The 21027-nt window shown below is 44.7% G+C and overlaps 2 pseudogenes; both read left to right on the forward strand.

The window, feature by feature from the left end:
- The first annotated feature begins 4891 nt into the window (after positions 1-4891).
- LOC136455546 (MDIS1-interacting receptor like kinase 2-like) lies at positions 4892-6000 on the forward strand (annotated as a pseudogene).
- An 11187-nt stretch (positions 6001-17187) lies between these two features.
- LOC136455547 (MDIS1-interacting receptor like kinase 2-like) lies at positions 17188-20641 on the forward strand (annotated as a pseudogene).
- The last annotated feature ends 386 nt before the right edge of the window (positions 20642-21027 follow it).

The raw sequence follows: 21027 nt of genomic DNA on the forward strand, positions 1-21027 counted from the left end.
TTGAAAAATTATAGTAAATCATAAAAAATCATAAAATAAAAGATCTAATTGTGTTAGACTCCACATGAGTAGATCTACACAGTGAACATATGATATAATATAATTTAGTACAAAGTTTTTGTTGTAACTTTAGATCTATGCTTAGTTTTTGTTGTAACGTTAGATCTATGCTTTTGTATAATTAATTTATAGCTGCAGTTTCTCTTATCCACTTGTGGTGGAATTTTTATGTGATCGGTTTTGAGAGATGAGGGAGGTGCTATTTCCGGTTTTAGAGTTGAGGGAGGAAAAGCTAGCTTTTGTGTTAGTCTGAGGGAGGCAAAGTGGATTTTTTCCAAAACAAAAATTAGCTAAGCGAACTGTGTCGTTCTTGAGCGAGCCCATTCCCATTTGCAAATTCGCAATCATAGATCAGGACAACAGAGATCATGATCAAGAGCTACGTTATAACACTTTGGGTGTTACGAGCTTGCTTAGCACCGAGATTTAGGTCCAAAAGGAATTAGCCAAACAAGTTTTTGGGTTTTAAAATTTATAACGCACGTGAAATGATAAGCGAATCCTATGTGACTCACTTTTGTGGTTGAGAAAAATTAAAATAAATAGTGTTAAACTAGTGCTCTTGGAAGCTCAAAAATCAAATTTAACGTTAAGATAAGTTCTTTTCGTTAAGTCAACAAACACTTGAACTATTGTTAAAATACTATTTTTGGCGAATTATGTTGAGCAAAATAGTTAAACGGTGCTTAAATATTTTTCTCTTATGGGTAAGTTTAAGGTATGGACTATTGCATGAAGTATTTGTTGGTTGAAGTTAACAAGGTTTAGACCTATTAAAAATTACGATAAAAGAATTAATGGTTACTTAGCCCCCACTGAAATCCTTAACTTTTCTAAGTATGGAAAAATAGTAAGACAATGCTATTTTGATATTTAATTTCTAACAAAAATATTTAAACACTATCGATATGTTTTGGTATTGTTGATTGCATTAAAGTGAGTGCTTGAGCATGGCATAGGTTGAAATTGTGTTGGATGTCATGTTGCTCTCGTAAAAATTGCCCAAACATCGTTAAAACGTGTGAAATCATGTTGTGGGCGCTCTATTCGCGAACTGGCGTTCAACGCGACGAGGCATCCTTTTATCTCCCTGTATGGTTGCTCTATGGTCGTGACGCTCGCTTCGCTAGATGGCTGACAGTGTTGGCTCTGGGTTAGCGAAATTGGTTGAGTTTCAATCGAGGTAACCAGCCGTCTTTGATTCGCTTAAAAATGCATGCACGGCACCGAGTGCAGCCGCTCGGCCTAAGTCCACGGTCACCACACGTGCAGACGCTGTGGGCGTCGGTCTCACGCCATGGCTGGGTCGCGGCCACGTGTAACACCCCGGTGTTACGATCCTATTTAGCACCGCGATTTAGGCCTAATAAAATTTACCGAAATGATTTCCTCGGATTTTAAAATTTTAAATTATGTTTAAAATATCCTATAGCGATTCTAGCAAATAAATGGTGAATGGCTTGTTCTGTTGGATTGAGCATGAAAACAATTTTTGTTACAAAATAAAATATCACTTGTAATTAGAACTTAAATAAAAATTAGGAGTTAATCTTGTTAAAACTTAAAATAAATTAAATAGGAATGAGAGTGTTAGGTGGAGAAAATATTTTTATATGTACCCTGCTGTGAATCAGTCTTTTGATTTATGGCGTCGTGTCGTGCTGCTCTGTGTCTAATTGTCCTCGTCTGTCTCCATTGTCCCGTCGCGCTCTTGTCATTGTCGCAGCTCCGTGGTCTGCCTCAGTGTTCTGCCAAGCTGAGCCGTCTCGTCCTTGCTTCTGCTGTCTCGGTCTGACTCTGTTTCTCTGCTCCCCTTTTTTCTTTACCACCAGAGCATAGCACGTAAATCCTTTTCGTGTACGCCGTCAATGCAACCATCACCTCAACGCCATCGCCACCCGCGGTTTCACGCTGTGCGGCCCCAGCAGCCCACGCCCTGCCCTCGTGCGCCTGTCTGCCTCTGTCTCCGATTTCTCTTCCGAGACGAGCACCGGTTTTGGTTGAGTCCGCCGTCGTCGGTTTCCCCAGCGCTCCTCCTCCTTCCTTCTCCTTTTCTGCTGCCGATGGGAGGAGACCCCACCCCGCTCGCTCTCCTCGCTTGCCCCCTCGCTCGGCTCCTCTCGCTGATGCTTACCGCGCGCCGGCGCCCTTCCCGCAGCACCTGTCAAGGCTGCCCCCACCGTCGTCACTGCGCCCTAGCTCCAGTACACCGTTGCCCAAGCCCACAGGCGGCTTCACCTTGCCTCACACCCCCGCGGCTCCTCCCGAGCCCCGCTACTGGCCGCATCCCGCGCCGTCGTCGTCCGCACTGGGAGCCGACGTTGCCCGACCGGACACCGAGTCCTGTGTGCTCCGCACCTTACCTCGCCGTGGCCGCTGCAGCACCATGGTACGCCGTAGTCGCCGTGCCGCATCCACCGTCGATTGCGCCGTCCGCCCGCGCCCCCACGTGCCGCTCCACCATAACTCCACGGTCGCGACTGCCCGCTCCTGCTGCCGAGTCGGCCGCTGCACCATGCCGCAGCTCAACGGCGTCCACGCGTGGCTCCTCCTGTGCCCCGCACCGGCGCCGCCCCGCTGTCGTCCGGTCCGTGCTTGCCATGGCTGTCATCCAGTCCGTGCTCTGTTTTTGAATGAAGAAAAGGTGAAGAAGGGTGAGAAATCTAAGAAAAATATTTATACAGGGTTCTTACTGTGAATACGTGAGCCATAGGAATAGTACTAATTGTACTGCGGGTGATTTAGTAGAAGCTTAGGGGCCTAATTGCTAAAATGCCACCGCTGTTTGGCCATGGCTATGTGGGCCGCCCTGCTCGTCGCGCCGCGCATGGGCCGTTGGCCTGCCTACTGTTGGGTCGGCCAGTCATTGCCGCACTGTTGGGCCGCCAGCATCGCGCTGGGCCACTCACGCCCGCCTGGGCCGACCTGGTTGCCGATGCGCCTGGCCGCACTGTGCGCCCATGGGCCGGCCTAGTGACGCACGCTTGGGCCGGCCTGGTGCCACTCGCGCCTGGGCCGCTCACCCCTGCGCTGGGCCGCCGCGCGCTGTCCGCCTGGTTCGGACTAGTGCCGGCTGGGCTGCCTAGCTGTTGGGCCACCGCGCGCCTGCGGGCCGAGTTGGCCGCCCAGGTCTTATCTTGTGCGTTGTTTTGGTTTTATTAATTCAGTGCCTTTCAGAAATTGAAAATAAAGTGTAGAAAAATCATAAAAATGCCAAACCAGTTTTGTTGTGTCTCTAAAATTATGAGCTACCTATTAGTAGATTTTGTTTACATAGTTTGATAATATTCTTGGGAGCTACATAATTAATTAAGGCACTTAATATTGTAAAGTATAAACTTGTAGGAATTTTCATGATAAATTGGTAATATTGTTGAATCTAAAATTTGTACAGTAGGCTCCTAGCAATATTAGGTACTCACTATAATTTTTGTAGCTCCAGAATAATTAGTTTGCTAAATGGATAATGATGTCTTATTTCGAGTAATGATTAAATCGATAGAATAAAATAAAGAAACACTTTGGTTTATATAACTAAAATTATTGTTGGGAAATAACGCCTTATCCGACAACGTGTATATGTAGCCTAAGTACGGTCGTAGTTAGAACTAGCCCGTTAACTTGAGAGGCGTAGATCGTATTTTACGAATCCCAATTTCAGTCGATTAATTACGTCTTTGCATTGCATTACATTGCATATCATATAGGTACGATGATGGATCAACGGATCAATTGAAGGATGATTGGGAATCCGAAGATGGTGTAATGGTATTCTCTCTAGGAGATGATGCAATGGGCTTGCTATTCAGTTGCTGGTGGATGATCCGAAGATGTAGATACTAACTTTTAATATATTTTATCCAGGCAAGCCCCGGAGCATAACCAATATTTTTATGATCAATGATTATATATATATATGTGATGTGCATTTAAGTTACATGCATTTTATGAGAACTACCTGCATAAACATACCCACCAATGAGTCCTACTAGTACAGGCGGAATAGCTGCTATGCTCAGGATACCGGTAGCGTGAGTAACCTGCCGTTACTCGCAAATAGGTAATAAAATATGAACACTCATGATAAAATAGTGGAAAGGAAAATGGTGACCTGGGCAGGGATATGGATTGGGTACTGGTGGATGTAAGGGGTTGTGTCCTGCGGCCAACATGCATGACTTGGTTACACTTTTTCCCTATACATGTCGATTAAGAACCGGTCGTTGCATATGGCTCTAGGCAAGTCACAGATTTATTGTCCCGAGCGCATATGACACGCACGCATGCAGACGGACTTGGCCCAACGTGCACGAGAAATGACGTTTCCTAGCTCTGCGTGCGCGGGCCCGGCCGAGAACAAATACGTGGGGCTAGCGTGGGACACATATCGGCATCCCAGTACAGTGGGCGGCCCTATCGGCCGTCAGATGGACGATAGGAACCTGCCGGCCATCGGAAGGCCGACAGGCCCCCCACCCGGCCCGCGGGCTACTCGCCGGCGGCTATTCACGTGCCTGAACCTTAATTGCTTTTGCTGGGTTTCAACTCTAGCATACCCCAACTTGTTTGGGACTTAAAGACTTTGTCGTTATTGTTGTAGATTTTCTTTTTTTAGTTAGTTTAGTTAATTGGATTAGTTAGCTAGTTTAGTTTTAGGGTTAGTTTAGTTGTAGATTAGGGTTTGTTTTAGGGTGAGGGTTAGTTTAGTTTGATTTAGCTTAGTTAGATTACTTAGTATATTTAGTTAGTTTAGTTAATTAGATTAGTTAGTTTAGGGCTGCTGTCGGCGCTGACAGGTCAGCGTCGGACGTTAGCCTTATCGGCTTCTGACATGCCGACATGGGTGCTGTCGGCCTTCCATTGGCCGACAGGATGTTATACCTGCGATAAAAGTAAATCTCATGATACAGTCTCCATATGGAATTTTGATGGGAAGATTGCATTCCAAGACATACTAATATTTTGATGATAAATACTGCATTGGTATTGGAGGATACGGGTCTGTCTTCAGAGCAGAGCTCGAAGGAGGGAGAATCTATGCTATCAAACTGCTACACTCTGTTGAAGATTATACTGATGAGAAAGCATTTCATGCTGAGCTCCAAGGCACCGATGCAGAGTCAAGTTGTATGGATACTGTCCTCATTCCAAGTGCAAATTTCTTGTGTACCATGAGAAAGCATTTTATCCAAAGGGGAAGTTTAGCATCCAGTTTGCAGGATGATCAGCTTGCCAAGGAGCCCAATTGGTCAAGAAGCGTGACATTGTTAAAGATGTAGCTCAAGCTCTCTCCTACTTGCACCATGATTATGATACACCTATTATACATCGTGACATCAAAAGTAGCAATATCTTGTTAGACTGTGATTTTAAGGCTTCTGTCTCAGACTTCGGCATGGCTCGGAAGTTGGATCATAGTTGCTCAAGTTGGAGCACCATCTTTGCAGGGACATGTGGCTATATAGCCCCAGGTACAATGTTTTAATCCTTTATTATCATATAAAAATCCATTTGATTTTGCAGGTCAGTTATATTCTTATTAATGTTGTACTTCTTTTTGCAGAACTGTCATCCACAATGGTATTTACAGAGAAGTGTGATGTCTATAGCTTTGGTGTGCTCACCATGGAAGTAGTCATGGGTAAGCACCCAGGAGACCTGCTACTTCCATTCTTCTGCCGAACAGAGCAGCGTACTAAGCTCATGGATATATTGGACGATCGCATCATAGCACCAACGAGCGACGAGGAGAAAGACATCATCCTGCTCATGCTGGTGGCCTTTGCTTGTCTGCAAATCTGCCCAAAAGCCAGACCAACAATGCAGCAGGCATATCAAGCACTAACAAACAGAAGCTGCCCAACAGTCATCTTGAGGCCAATTCATGAAGTCAAATTACAAGATTTGCATGATTTATGTGGCACCATACTAACTATATGATGGTTTGTAGTCTCCACGTTTAGTTATATATGGCGTATGCAGTATGTATATGTATCTTGTGCCAATTTTTCAGAGACCAATGTATTGAATAATGGACATAGATACTGGACTGATGGTCAGGCAAGTAGGCAAGTAGCCCATCAACCTGTGCTGCAGTACGACCTAGACTCTTACATGAGTATCAAAAATTTCATGGATATTTGTACGTACAAGTGATCAAAATTAATTATCTTTAATCCCTCCATTCATTTTCTAATATAATATCTGGTGAACTTACCAACTACACTGTAGTAGCCCATCAACCCATGCATGAGTGCGGTCTAGAATCTTACCTTCATAAGTACTAAAAGTTTAGTGAATAAATGTAATACATACAACTAATAAAAATCGATTATATTTACTCTCTCAGTATTCATTTTCTAACAGAATACTCATTTAAATACTCTATAATCTTTATCCAGTAATGATGACTCTGATAGATGGAAGGCAGAATTACTTCTTATGAAAATAAAAAGGGAAATGGATCTTTAGATGAATTATCTGAAGGTTTAAAGTTTTATTGAAAGTATAACTTAAGCAGTACCTGGTAGAGTTGGACCTGATGAACTACTTTCTGAAGAGTCTGAAGTTCTTTTGCAATGCCATAGGCAAAGCACTATCTAGGAGCTGCTGGAAGAAGTCCTGACATCTAGTATTGGATGGCCTCCTTCAGAGTAGAGCAGTAATCTTTGTAGCTGTGGCGATTAAATCTGCAGATATGAAACCTAAAGAGTAGTAAATAAAATTTGTTCGAGTTTATATTCAAATTCATAAGGAAGAACATTAATGTACAGATTGCTGGTTATGCAATCCAGTGAGCTACAAAACAATTCAGATAGTGAATAAACTTATGAAACATGTATGCATGGATTGATTGATCAATATATAAAGGTAAATTACTAATAATATATTGACACTGAAATCATGGATTAGTTAAAATACCCTATTATAGGATGGGGAAAATATACTTCTTTGCGTATGCATCATTTTTTTTTTGTCTTGGTGCCATACATCTGTCGCTTTGATTTGTTGCCTTGCAGTAGCAAAATTAAGAAAACACATTTTGATCATGACATCAGCAGCACTGTATCGATCAAAGCAATAATTGTTTGTTTAGCAACGATCAGTCAGCTCCAGTACCCCCCCCCCCCCCCCCCCCCCCCCCCCCCCGGCATTCAACACAAATGAGATAAAGAAAACAAAGAGACATCCTGGTCTAAGCCGGTCTAAGCATTGCTCCAGATCAAGGCATGATGCTGTGCTCGCACAGATGACAAACCTCTATACACTCTACACCACCCCATCGTGACACACCCATGGTCCTGCTGCACCTGGCACTTGGGGCCTGCCATTCTGATGCTGTTCACAACAATCCTCACCAGGCAAGTCTTGGCCCACGCTGAATTTCCCACACCCAACAGCTCATGCTCAGCACAGCATTATCTGAAGCCTTCAGCCTTAATAACACAAAGTATCAAAGGGATGCAACATACATTCTGGTGAAGTGAAAACCCTAATGGCCGCCTGATTGATGGATGATAGGAACGGAATCTCAACTCTTTCCAGATGAAGAAGCAATGTAACTACTGATGCATCATTGATATTCGGCCAGTTGATATCGCAACCGCCGGCACGAGAACGACACGCCAAATGCAGGAGCAGTAGCCTAGGTATCCAAGTATTCCAAGTGGCCCTCCTTTCCTTTGTGTAATAAAAAAAAGGAAGACATGCTTATTGGATCAATCAATCAATAGGGTTTGCCGGTGGCAACTCCAGCTTACACCAGCTAATGACTGAAACAATCCGTGTACATGGACAAATCCATGGCGCATGGCACAATTCCATTAGAGGATGCAAATTGCAGACAGGCAGGTAAGGTTATGTGCCATAGAATGACAGAAACCTGAGCACCGGATGTGCAGGGAGCAGCTGCTGCTGGATTAAACCAACATCTTTGACACCATCACACCAATGAGTTTTCCTTTCCCCCACCACAAGCCCGTGGTGCCCACAAGTGGATGACCCACTGAATACCAGCTATGCAGCATCATGCTGCCTTGTTTTCCGGCCGCCATGGCCTTGCCCGAATTTTCAGGTTCCAACGACTGAAAGCGCAATGGATACATTCATGCATGGCTTTTTGCATCTTCTATCTGTAGGGGATAACCTTGGTTGAGGGACTGTTCAATTGACCCTGACACCGACATGCTTATAGCCAATTTGCCTCCATCTCCAAGGCCCAAATAATATGCACGTGCTTGCTTCCTACTCCTATATGAAAACCACTTCAGTCTGAATGATTTGATGGTACAGCCATGCTGCACTTGTATATTCACCTTGTTATGCTAAACCAACCAAACATGTAATACTGACGAAGGAAAACTCATCTAGTGATGTGGCCTGAACCCAACGCAACCGTTGGTGAAATGTGCACTTCAATACAGGTCACTGCTGTAAGCTTGTAGCACACGCAGGAATCAGCCAGCTCGCCGTGCTTCCCAAGTTGCCATTTTAGTGGTCCTGATAAACATTCTGCTTTTATGATACTTCATTCAAAGCCAACAAACATTTCGTAGATCACCTTAATTAACAAAATTTGAGGTCACGGGCTTTCCATTAAATCCTTAATGTGACATAGTGGTGCCCCTTTAATGATCTTGAACATCTGCTTGTCAGGTGATAGCTCCAAAGCACCAAAATCATGAATCGCCTAAAAAGATCACACAGGAACGGTAAAGGATCAGTAACCTAAACTGCAACCATTGCGAAAAATAAACCATTTACAGAATTAAGTAACAGAACAATGAGCAATCTCCATAGTACACTTGGTACTTTCTTCTATCCATAACAATACACAAAATATTATGGCTTCTGTGTTTGGGAAAATTATTATGGCTTGTGAATCTCGATGCCTCGATGGATGATGGTGAGTAGCAATCAGAGCAGTTTGTGAAGATGGATTTAAGATCTTGAGTTCTAATTTCTCCTATTTGCAGGTGGGGAAAGAATATGGATAAGGTAGTCACCTTAGAAGCTTATCTCACGTCTCTCGGCAAAGAACTTCCCATTTGTGGGTGGTTCCTGAGCTAATAAGGCAAGCCATACACCTGTGTCAGCACCTTCTTCGGCAGAAATATTCCCTTCCCAACCAGTCATGGCAGTTTTTACCCAGCCAGGGCAGAAACAGTAAATGTACATCTTTTGGCCTTCAGGACGATCCGAGAGCCTCCTTGCCATGAGTCGTGTATAAACATTAACAGCGAGCTTTGAGATCGAATAGTCCGTGTAAATCTGTGGCCACTCATTGGAGGACCAAGTACCTTGCTTGACTTGTTCGAGAAATTTGGTGATCATCTCATCAATTAGCTGCTCTGATAAACGATCGTCATTCAACAGTTGATCTCTTAGGCTCGCAACACCAATTCTCTGACAGAATAGTAAATAAAAAAATCAAAGGGTAAAGTAACTGGCAACCAGGAGGGGACGGAGGTCCCACCGTCCTCACCATCAAAGGCATACACCACAGCTATGCCTTCGGCCCAGTGCATGGATGGACCGCAAGCTGAGGCGGCCGACGGCACAGCAACGGGCGTCGTTCAGGCAACCGATGAGCTGACCGCTGAGGGTACGCCCACACCAAGGTAGGCCGCCAAGCGACTGGGTAGGTTCATCGAGGAGGTCCACGTAATGAGGCAGCCACCTCACATCAACTCCCCGCCCAAGCAGAAGCCGACACCAAAGCGGACCACTCTGCCCATTAGGAGCAGACGGATTGTTGCTCAGTAGACGGACCACATCCCCACTTCCAAACGCGGTGAAGTACTGCTCATGAAGAGGATGGGGATCCTGGCACCTTCAGCGCCGATTTCCTCTGTAGCCAAGCATTCGTACGATTCGTACTTTCAGGGCACCCTATCGGAAGCAAACGTCGAGGCGCTTGATGAGTTGTTCCCAGCATCCAGGGCGATGACTTGTGGAACAGCACGGTCTGGTACCTCAGCTAAATCGTAGTCTAGGTTGATCCCAATGGATTCCAAGGATGTCATAATTAAAAATGTAGTCCTTTCAGGTAATCGTCGGGCTGGGAACGACCGCTCTTGTATTTCAAACTTCTATCTTCTTAATACAATTATGTGCAATGCTCTTGCGTATTCGAGAAAAAAGAGTTATGCACACAACTAAATTTTATTATAATTTAGTCTCTAGCTATAAAAGGCATTCTCTTAAAAAAAACAAAAACAAACAAACGAGATAACAACAATTCTATTAGGCGAACCGAGCATGTTCGATGAAGAGATCGAAAGTCGTCGTCTCTAACATATAATCTAGAAGTAGAAGTACGTCCAAGACTACATCATTTCTGTTCAACTAAATAGATAAAACAATTGCACTTTGCTCACACAAATTTGAAAACGTAGATTGGTGTCTATTTGTTGAAGGCACCCGTATAGGTTTTTCAACCAGCAGCAAATCCAAAGGAGTCTACGAAGCCACTGAGCCTTAACGATGACAGTGATGATACGCTTGCAAGACTTCCATAAAATGGTGCCATACTCCAAGTGTGAACACATACCCACTCATAGCCTTTATCTTATCAGTATCAAATGTCCAGCTAATCACTATAGCCTTCCAGTACTTGACGTCATCACCGCCGGTTCGGAACACCCCATCATCACTGATTTTGCACCTCGACGTAGGTTGCAACCACCAGCTTGAGTTACTAACCAGCGGTGCTATCAGTTTCTGAAAAATATAAAATCTCCGTAAAAATGCTAAAAAAAACCGAGGAAAGCCCCCACCATGCAAGTTACAAGGATTTTTCGCGTCAAATACGTGGACGTGCAACCAGCAGGATTTAAACATGCAACTTGTGGTCTTGCGCGTCGTAACCCTCCACTCCAAAGTCACTTGTAACCAATTGGATGGCATTTTTCTTTTGTATTGACTTTGTTATATTGTACCCCCTTCATTTCAAATTATAATTTGTTTGACTTTTTTGACCAAATATTTGACCATTCGTCTTATTCAAAATTTTGTGCAAAATATCATTTCTTTTGTTGTGAATTGCTTTATTAATAAAAGTTCTTCAAGTATGACTTAAATTTGCATATATTTGCACATATTTTTTAAATAAGACGAGTGGTCAAACTTTCAGTTAAAAAAGTCAAACAAATTATAATTTGGAACTGAGGTAGTAACAAATACTTGAGACCCTAAATAAATTCAAATGAATTTTTTTTAACTGAAAAGATTTAGATCTCGTCTAGTATTACATCTTTGCTAGTCGTTTTTTCATCCGAGGTCGTTTGAAATTTTGAATTTTAAAATATGAGAACTTCAAATAGAATTATAGGACCATAAGAGATTTTAAATGAAAAAGTTCATCAACAAAAAAGTTGTATATCTCATCGGAGCTATAACTTTGATATAAAGTTCATCACAATCTGACTTGATTTAGAAATGTTATTAGTTTTACTGTGTTGCACCATGGTTTTCACCGCTGGACCGAATTACGAGCTAATGATGATGAGGTACCCCTTACCACTCGGTTGTGGTCACCATCCAACGATGACGATGGACTATCATCGCCGGTTAGTGTTACCTAGTGACGGTGAAAATGAGCCCCATTTTCACCGCTGGTTGGTAACAAGAACCAACGATGGTAATTATTTTCACCGCTGGTTTTAATAAATGCGACGGTGAAAGTGTCATTGGTGATGACCATTTATATAGTAGTGTTGGGTATCTAGCATATTGAATGTTATAGCTCGTAGTGCCCTTTAGATAGAGCATCACTCTTTCGAGAAGACACCAGTGAACATCTCCTAAATTTAAGACAACCTGATTAATTTGCTCACAAGATGGCATGCCGCGTAGCACTAGCTAAATACATAAGTGAGGCAGTGGCGTAGAGTATCTCAATTGACCTCATCTTTGGTTTTTCCTTAATAACACACTAGATTCATAAGTTGTTAGAGCAGATTTGTAGTCACTATACCCAAGCGACTCAACACATTTTTCATATAGTGAGATTGCAGAAGTCCAAACCACCATCACTAAACCATATATATCCCTACTACCAGATCTAGCAGCTGAAAAACCAAATGAGAAGATAATTATATTTCTTACACAAAACAATTGAAATACATGTCTTAGATTAGTTCATCTCGGTCATCGTTCCGATTACTGCAAATTAAAGCAACGGGTTGTTGCTATATAGCCAATGATATTTTACAGCAAAGAAAATGAACTTTAGACAAAAGAACATCCCATTGTACAACCATGGGTAAATACCTCAGCCCGATGCATCTCAGCTAGCAGCAACCGCAGCTGCATCTTGTTTTCTAAAAAAGAGGATTAGATCTCCAGAATCATCTCAGATCTGTCCTCACAACCATAAATGCGCTTATGTGCAATATTTCACATGGAAGTGCTCGATTTTTAGCAGTGTATAGTCCTCACTAAGTAGTTTTACACTCTTTTTTTTCTTCCTGAAATAGTATATTATCCTCTCCATCCCAAAATACATAACTTTATATAAACTTTTAGATAGACCAAAGACGCTGCAAAATACGCATGTACTCTTCATCACCTTTCCTTTTCTAGCTCTTACATTTGGCAGTTATCGTTTGCATGTATCCATGATAACTTCAACATTAGAAGACAGTGTCCTATGTTTTGTTAGAATGCTATTAAGATAAATTTTAAACCTCAAAATTTATTCATTTTGAGACAGAGGAAGTTGGCACTAGTCAGAGTTTCTTAATATAGAGCATGTCAGGATAGAAATGAGTAGTAAATGACAAGCAATCACATGTAAATTCACAGTTTTGTGTACAACAATAAATCAATGCGTTAGTAATTACTACACCAATGTACCATACTCACTGCTTGCACATAACTGAAAAGAAATGCAAGAGGACAAGAAATTGAAAGGGCAGCTGATAAATCTTCAGGCAACAGATTACTGACAAAAAGGTTTTGCAAATTTTATGTAACCTTCAGATGACGCACAAGTGATCTTGCACGGCCGCAGAGCATTTTGGAATAATAATGTGAGAGTAGCCAAAAAATTATGAGAGGATAACATGAGAGGTCACGTCTGCCGGTGCCACGGTACAATCCAAGCAAAGGCAGAGCCGGTGGCGCGAAGATCTCACCATTCTAACACCCCGGCCAAAGGTCGTGAATCTGCCCTCCCATGCTACGCCCGTCACTTCCATCGTACCTGGATCTGGACATGTTCCATAGAGTCGAATCGATTCGTGGGAGAGCAAAGTGTTTTGCCTGGAAGCCCTGTTCGTCGCCGTGTCATCACATACGGCATGTCATGATGCCCATGTCCGCCTGTCGCTGAGATCCAGCAAAGAGAGATCCGCCGCTTGGAGAAGGGCCAACGACGAGAATCACCATGAATCGCCATCGCCTATAGCTGATGAGGAAAAATGACGCGAAAAAGCAGCGCTGACTGCAGTCAATTACTCCTATATCGCACTAATATGGTATTCGGATTTTACTGTTTAACTTGACTATTTTAGTTTTGTATATCTCAGTTTTTTACAGTCACGAGATTCTTGGGCTGTTTGGTTGGAGGTGGGCCATGCTCGGCCGGCGTGTTGACTTGTATTCAAAACGCCCTAGGAGCTAAGTAAGGTAGGGATAGATACATCATCGACGCACTTGCCCTTTACCTTACGAAAGGGGCTCGATTTAGAGCCTCTTGTTGGTTGGCTATCTGAGTCAGTAGTCACCGGCACGAAAAGATTCAAAACGGTCCATTTACGTACGCTAGCCCTGCGGTCCATACAACAAGTCTGGGACAATTATTTCTCAATGTGACCAAGACTGAGACCGATCAACCTGAGTCAAGGTCTCCTTAATGCATGAGCGGTACAGTACAGTTGTGCTCAGTACTGACGGTGGCGCTCTCTCTTTATTCATGTGTATATATACAATTCAAGAAAAGGCCACTGGGCACACAGATGGGCGTTTATTTAGAGCTTCACTAGCGTAAGATGAGTCTCCTTGACATAAGATCTCCCTGGTGCTTCTTCTTGTCTTGCCAAACATTCTTTGCTGTGCAATTTCTACGGCAAGCCAACTGGATCACCAAGCAGACACGCTCCTCCGATGGAAATCTAGTCTGGATGGCCACTTCTTCTATGGCTGCCTGCAGACATGGAGCAATCGCAGCAGCCCTTGTAACTGGACTGGAGTTACCTGCAGTGCTATGGTGCCTCAAGGCCATGGTCCAAGTGATGCGGTCCAGGTTGTGGCGAACATATCCCTTCGAGAGGGTGTTATCTTGAAGGTGAAGCGACCTGATTTTCACGAAGGAAAATCCATAGAGTCGAAGTGTAATAAGACCATTGTAGATCATATTACCTAAATTCCAATCGAGGATCACATCCATACAACGTAATATCAGAGTACAAATAGTGCAGAATTACATAAATTATTACATCGCCGTATTGGCGGAATCAAAAGTAGCATTCATTCTTGAAGATAAGATCGCCAAAACTCGAGCATATGAACGAACCCCTCAACCGTCAAACTCCTCGGAGCTATACTCCTCAGCAGAACCTGTGTGCCAAAATTTATCAGTACGATTTGTACTGACCACTCCCACCCTATGAGCTATGCTTTGTGGAAATTGGATGCAAGTTGGATATAATCAAAAGGAACCTATAAGGCTGGGGTTTCCTATGTATTAGCATATCAAGTGTACAATAGTATAGTGTTTTTAACACCATTCCCACACACATTCCACCCCATTCCCATCCAGAGCTAGGTTTCGATCCAGGGATCGATATACCACCATCTCCATATCATCACCATACCATCGCTCAGTCGATAGGCTAACTCCCTCTCAGCATTGTCTCATGGCCCATAGCCCCTAGCTATGACCAACACTCTCTCACGAGGGAAGAAGAGAAGGACTCATCTCGCTATCTAGTTTAAGTGAAACCTAGGAAAGGTCTATAGCTGACAAGTCGGTACATGTATCGATCGATCAACCATACACTCTGTAGAGGTTTTACATAACCACAAGATCTGCCTTCTTCGCTGACCATCGTCAACTGGGCTGATTTCGGCCGCTTGCTAGCCTAGGATAATGCCACTCTACCATTCAGCCCTGGTATACCCCAAGTTTAGTCTGGGGTGGCTGAAACTGAGTCATGAGCTGGGTCCTCAAGGTCTCCATGAAGTCTCAGAAGGGTGTGGGGGAAATTCTCCGCGCCCCGTACCTCCTTACACTGTCCGCTATCAACCTAGCAGTAGTGGCAATATCCTACCAAGTAGTCCGGCTGTCCCGCACCATATAGGGCGAGTGGTACGTAAGGCTTTCTGATGAATCTGAGTACTAGTAAGTCCTTAGAGATGACCAAGCCAGAATATCTTCATCAGGGTTTCCATTTACCGTGCCACCACAACACCTCCACCCTAGGCTCCTCCCATCACAGGTTCACACCCAGGACCACCTCATATACCATTTACCCACCATATGTATCCATTTTTCTAGGGGTGCCCAGGTAGCACCCCACAGCAAGACTTGCCCCAGGCTCGTCTTTTACTCCAACTTGGTTGACACAACCCTTACCCTCCACGCACCCAAGTCACACACGCAGCACTCTCCCCATAGTCCAGATAACACCCATTTCCACCACGCATCAATGTAGTACAAGCGTAGTAGAAGTAATAAGCAATGAAATATAGCAGCAAGCGTGTGACTAGCCTAACAGCAGGGTGAGCAGGGGTAAGGTTGCATCAAGGTAAAGGCCATCAAGTAAGCATACTACCATGCAAGTCCTATCATAGTGTGAAAATAACGATAAAGTAAGGTAATAGCAGTTCTATATTAGCCATGCGTAATAGGTGCTACGAGATTGGGTGGGATGTGGCACCTTCCGTGTAGTCGTCTCCATACTCCTCATGGTACTCTCGGTCCTCGTCCGTCTGGTTCTCCTCCAAGTCTGCAAACGATCGCATTATAGTCGCGTTAGCGACGTCTATAGAATAGCACAAAGAAGCAATGAAAATTCAAAATAGTTAAATGCTCACAAACATGGGTCCATTGCGTAGAGCTCGATTTTAGATGAATTTTGGTCCGAGTTTCATATTTTTCCGAGTTCGTATGAATTAGTTATAAATTTCCGAAGTTTAAATCATTTCCAAAAATGGAAAAAGGCTGAATTAATCCTGGGCAGACACGTGTCACATTGTGACTGGTCCACGTGGCATACTGACGCCAGCATGACATCATCATCTCGGTTCCGAGTCGACAGGTGGGGTCCCGCTGATGTCATCAACGTCATCAGTTCCGACAGGTGGGACTGGGGGCTCTTGGGTCACTGACATGTGGGTCCGGTCAAAGTCAACGTCAAGTCAACAGGCGAGTCAACGGTCAATGGATCATAGTCACTGACAGGTGGGGCCAGAGCTGCTGATGTCAGCAGCTGACGTTATCATGACGTCAGCATGACGTCATCTCGGCTGTTTCATGCTCTGCCAAGTGGGTCCCGCATGGCGGTGTCACTGATATGTGGCCCCGGTCAATGGTCAATGTTGACCGGTCAATGGTCAATACAGGCCGGGCCTCGATTGGGCTAGTTGGGCCTGGATTTGGGCCAGGCTATGGCCCACCACGTGGCGCGCATTGGTGCAGCCACGTCATCTTACTGGGCCACTAACGGGCCGTGGTCCATGGGCATAGGTGAGGCGCGGTTCATGGTGAACCCGCCTGCGTTGGTCCATAGACCGTAGAGCCGGTCTATGAAGGACTTGGTCCACTTACTCCTTCCTAGGGTTCGGTTCACGTGCACGACCTGGTCGTGGTCGGAGCTCGGCGGAGCTGCTCGGGGCGTGGTCGACGAGGGAAAAATCCCCTCCTCTTCCTTGACGGGGCTCTCGTCGGCGGTGAGGTCACCGGCGAGCTCCCACGGCGGCGCTAGCGTCCGATTAGGGTAGGCAATAGCTTCCCCATGCCATGGCGACTGCGATGGTGGGGTTGGGGCGATGGCTAGGGCTTCCTAGAGCTCTGGCCGTGGTGAACGGCGGCGTGGGTTCGTCGGCATGCATGAACAGGGATGTAGTGGTAGCGAGAGCCCAGTTGGAGGAGCGTGTGAGCTCCACGGTGCTTCTGTGGCCATGGTGGGCGTGTTGAAGGAGCTCCTGGTGCTCCCAGTGGCTTTGGCCACAGTGGTGGGGGCAAAGCGGAGGCGGTGGTGCTCCGATGAGGTGCGGTATGGCAACGCAGGGCTCCGTTGGTCTTCTTCCTCGGCTAAGATGAGCGCGGTGTGACTCTCGTCATGGCGGAGCCAGTTGGGGTGTCAACGTCGGCCATGGTGAGCGTGCCCGTGCATGTGTGCTCCTATTCCGATGTACAACGTCATGGCTGGGGTCCTTCGTTTGGCTGATGGCAGCGCGCACGGCGTGTCCTGGGTCTCGGCAAGCGTGGCCATGGCGGTCTCCCTAGCTAACCAGTTGGGCTAGGCTGGAGCTCGAAGCTTCAGCAAGGTTTCGATCATGGCGGTGCACGTTCCATTTGGCTAGGGAGGTGGTCTCGGTAAGATGGCTCACCGCGGGGAGCTCAAAGGCGATGGTGGTGGTGCGGTGATGACGGTGCCGACGGTGTAGCAGAGCTGAGCCTGGATAGAGGTACTCACCATCCTCCGCGCCGACGGCTCCTCCCTTCTTGCTCCGGCAGCGGCGTCCTTCTCCGCGCCTCTCCTTCTCCTCTCGTCCCTCGGCTTAGTGGGCTAGTGCGAACCGCACGGCGGCGGCAAGGTGAATGGAGGGCTAGGGCTCGGGGTCCTCCTTTTATAGGCTGAGCTCCATGCTCATCCATGGTGGATGGCAGAGCGGCTGGTGATGCGTCGAGCGCATCGGACGGCTCTTGTGTGCGGGGGCGGTTGCATGGGCGTGGCGCTAAGGTGGGGGATAGGGTCATGCGATGTGCGTGACCACGGGCCCGCGCCTGCTCCGCGGTCGGCTCCCGGTCGCGCTGTGGAGGGAGCGTGGGGAAGACGACAACGCTGTAGCTGGGCGGCTGACAGAGGGGGCCCGTTTGTCAGCTTGTCCTGATGCGGCAGCGTGCGGTGCGTGACGGCTGACGGGCTGGTCTGGCTCGTCAGCGGCTTGTGCGCACGCGGGCGGTAGGGTGTTGCTGGGCTGGCTTCGTGGGTCGTGTGCGTGAGTGGGAGGGCAGGCGGGCTGGCTCGCAAGGCCAAGCAGGCCTGGGCTGCTGCTGTTCCTTCTTCTTTCCTATTTCCTTTTCTTTTTCTATTTCTTTTTGTATTATGTTACACTTCTTTCATGTATATAAATCAATGTGGCATATTTCTCCTTTGGTATAATGTCCCATGGTGATAAACATTGGTCATAGTATATGTTGGGATATTAATCCCATGTTAGTACATTTATTTATAAACAAATATTTGTTAGCTTTTATTAATCTACACATAAACCCAAATAAAATCTAGATCACCATGTTGATTATAATGCAACTTGATGTATGCTATGTGGTAAAATAAGTTCAAGGTGATGAGGTGAGATACTTGTGCAAGTCATGTAGGTTTAGTTGGATTACGACTAATGCAACACTTAGGGTTAGCTCCTATCAATGTCACTCATCATCACATGGGGTTTTGAAGAAAAATTTTGTAGTTGGGATTTTTGGTGTGTGGATTTTTGGGTTGTTACATAAGGCAGGTTGGATCAGCTCCAATTCGCAGACTTGTCTGAGCTCTATGATGTGGACTTCTGCAATAATTTCCTCAATGGATCTATTCCCCCCTCCATAGGTAATCTTACAAAACTTGCCTACCTTGATCTTTCCAATAATAACCTTTCGGGATCTATACCAGCATCCATAGCAAATTTAGCGAGTCTGGAGGGTTTGAGTCTTTTCAATAATAATCGAATAAGTGGCATACTGCCACTAGAATTAGGATTCCTAAAGAATCTCTGGAATTTAGACATAGGTAGCAATCAGCTTATTGGTTGCATTCCACCTCAGATCGCGCAATGCCGGTTTTTGTCATTTTTGCACATATCAGACAACTTATTGACTGGACCAATACCACAAGAGCTCGGGAATTATTTGTGGTTACTAGAGTTGGATCTGAGCAAAAATAATCTGGTACCATCCCAGTGACTCTTCCAAAGCTACACCAATTGCGGTATCTGGATTTATCGTCAAACAACTTGAGTGGCAGAGTTGATGCAACCTTTAACTTCTCAGGCAATACCAGGGTTTCGCTTGACCACAATATGGATCTTTGTGGTGATCCAGAGTATGGCTTGACACCATGTCACACCCCAGAGTTCAACAAAAGATTCAAGGAAGGAAAAACCAATAAAATGGCAATAGTTCTTACTTTTGCTTGCTTTTGCTTCATCTGTCTCGCACTAGGATGCACGACACTTGTTTATAGGAGAAAATCTTCAAAAGTTGGTGATAAAAGTAAATCTCATGATATGGTCTCCATATGGAATTTTGATAGGAAGATTGCATTCCAAGACATACTTGATGCAACAGAATGCTTTGATGATAAATACTGCATTGGTACTAGAGGATACGGGTCTGTCTTCAGAGCTGAGCTTGAAGGAGGGAGAATCTATGCTATCAAACTGCTCCACTCAGTTGAAGATTATACTGATGAGAAAGCATTTCATGCTGAGATCCAAGTGTTGACAAAAGTAAGGCACCGATGCATAGTCAAGTTGTATGGATACTGTTCTCATTCCAAGTGCAAATTTCTTGTGTACGATCTCATAGAAAGGGGAAGTTTAGCATCAAATTTGCAGGAGGAACAGCTTGCCAAGGAGCTCAATTGGTCAAAAAGAGTTGCCGTTGTTAAAGACGTAGCTCAAGCTCTCTCGTACTTGCACCATGACTATGATACACCCATTATACATCGTGATATCAAAAGTAGCAATATCTTGTTACACTATGATTTTAAGGCTTGTGTCTCAGACTTCGGCATGGCTCAGACATTGAAGCATAGTTCCTCAAGTTGGAGCACCATCTTTGCAGGGACATGTGGCTATATAGCCCCAGGTACAATGCTTTGATCCTTTATTATCATACAAATCCATTTGATTTTGCAGGTTAGTTATATTCTGATTAATGTTATATTTCTTTTCGCACAACTGTCATCCACAATGGTATTTACAGAGAAGTGCGATGTCTATAGCTTTGGTGTGCTCACCATGGAAGTAGTCATGGGTAAGCACCCAGGAGATCTGCTACTTCCATTCTTCTGCCGAACAGAGCAGTGTAAGCTCAAGGATATATTGGACCATCGCATCATAGTACCAACGAGCGATGAGGAGAAAGACATCATCCTGCTCATGCTGGTGGCCTTTGCTTGTCTGCAAATCTGCCCAAAAGCCAGGCCAACAATGCAGCAGGCATATCAGGCACTCACAAACAGAATCTGCCCAACAGTCATCCTGAGGCCAATTCATGAAGTCAAATTACAAGATTTGCATGATTTCTGTAGCATCATACAAACTATATAATGGTCAGTCTCCACATTTAGTTATATGGTGTATGTGTATGTATCTTGTGCGATTTTTTCAGAGACCAATGTACTGAATAATGGATATAGATATTGGAATGATGGTACATAAAACTTCTATTCAGGCAAGTAGCCCATCAACCTGTGCTGCAGCACGACCTAGAATCTTACATGAGTGTTAAAAGTTTCGTGGATAAATTTGGTATGTACAAGTAATCAAATTAATTATCTTTACTTTCTTTATTCATTTTCTAACACATTTTCTATTTAGATACTATATAATATCTGGTGAACTTACCAATTATTACACTGTTCTAGCCCATCAATCCACACTCCAGGACGGTCTAGAATTTTACGTTACATAAGTACTAAAAGTTTAGTGGATAAATTTAGTACATACACCAATAAAAACTGATTATCTTTACTCTCTCAGTATTCATTTTCTAACAAAATACTCATTTAG

This window comes from Miscanthus floridulus, chromosome 5 (genome assembly GCF_019320115.1).
Source record: "Miscanthus floridulus cultivar M001 chromosome 5, ASM1932011v1, whole genome shotgun sequence".
In the NCBI taxonomy this organism is placed as follows: domain Eukaryota; kingdom Viridiplantae; phylum Streptophyta; class Magnoliopsida; order Poales; family Poaceae; genus Miscanthus; species Miscanthus floridulus.